This window comes from Peromyscus eremicus, unplaced genomic scaffold, assembly GCF_949786415.1.
Source record: "Peromyscus eremicus unplaced genomic scaffold, PerEre_H2_v1 PerEre#2#unplaced_703, whole genome shotgun sequence".
Lineage (NCBI taxonomy): Eukaryota > Metazoa > Chordata > Mammalia > Rodentia > Cricetidae > Peromyscus > Peromyscus eremicus.
In genome coordinates this window covers 157,308-158,662 of record NW_026734939.1, presented here as the reverse complement: position 1 = coordinate 158,662, position 1,355 = coordinate 157,308, and positions in this window count along the sequence as shown.

Sequence of the window (1,355 nt, the reverse complement as noted above, 5' to 3'; positions counted from 1 at the left end):
GACAGGGTTTCTCTGTGTAGCTTTGCGCCTTTCCTGGAACTCACTTGGTAGCCCAGGCTGGCCTCAAACTCACAGAGATCCACCTGGCTCTGCCTCCCGAGTGCTGGGATTAAAGGCGTGCACCACCACCGCCCGGCGTGTTTTTTTTTTTCTTTCAGAATGTTTATATGGTGTATTACATTGACAGACTTTTGTATGTTGAACCATCCTTGCATCCCTGGGATGAAACCTACTTGGTCATGGTGGATAATTTTTTTGATGTGTTCTTGGATTCGGTTTGCCAATATTTTGTTGAGTGTTTTTGCATCAAATGTTCATGAAGGAGAATGGTCTGTAATTCTCTTTCTTTGTTGCATCTTTGTGTGGTTTGGGTATCAGGGTAATTGTAGCCTCATAAAAAGAGTTTGGTAATGTTTCTTCTGTTCCTATTGTGTGGAACAATTTGAAGAGTATTGGAATTAGTTCTTTTTTGAAAATCTGGTAGAATTCTGCACTGAAGCCATCTGGTCCTGGGCTTTTTTTGGTTGAGAGACTTTTGATGACTGTTTCTATTTCTTTAGGGTTATTGGTCTATTTAAATAGTCTATCTGGTCTTAGTTTAACTTTGGTATGTGGTATCTATCCAGAAAATTGTCCATTTCTTCCAGATTTTCCAATTTTGTGGAGTATAGGTTTTTGAAGTATGACCTGATGATTCTCCGGATTTCCTCATTGTTTGTTGTTATGTCTCCCTTTTTGTTTTTGATTTTTGTTAATTTGGGTGCTCTCTCTTTGCCTTTTGGTTAATTTGGCTAGGGGTTTGTCTATCTTGTTGATTTTTTCAAAGAACCAACTCTTTGTTTCATTGATTTTTTGGTATTGTTCTCTTGGTTTCTATTTCATTGATTTCAGCCCTCAATTTGATTATTTCCTGGTGTCTATTCCTACTGGGTGAGTTTGTTTCCTTTTGTTCTAGAGCTTTCAGTTGTGCTGTTAATTCATTGGTATGAACTTTCTCAATCTTCTTTATGTGTGCATTTAGAGCTATGAATTTTCCTCTTAGCACTGCTTTCATTGTGTCCCATAAGTTTTGGTATGTTGTACTTTCATTTTCATTGAGTTCTAGGAAATCTTTAATTTCTTTCTTTATTTCTTCCTTGACCCATTGATGTTTCAGGTGGGCATTATTCAGTTTCCATGAGATTGTAGGCTTTCTATAATTTTTGTTGTTGTTGAAATCTAACTTTAAGGCATGGTGGTCCGATAAGATACAGGAGGTTATTCCAATGTTTTTGTATCTGTTGAGATTTGCTTTGTGACCAAGCATGTGGTCAGTTTTTGAGAAGGTTCCATGGGGTGCTGAGAAGAAGGTATAT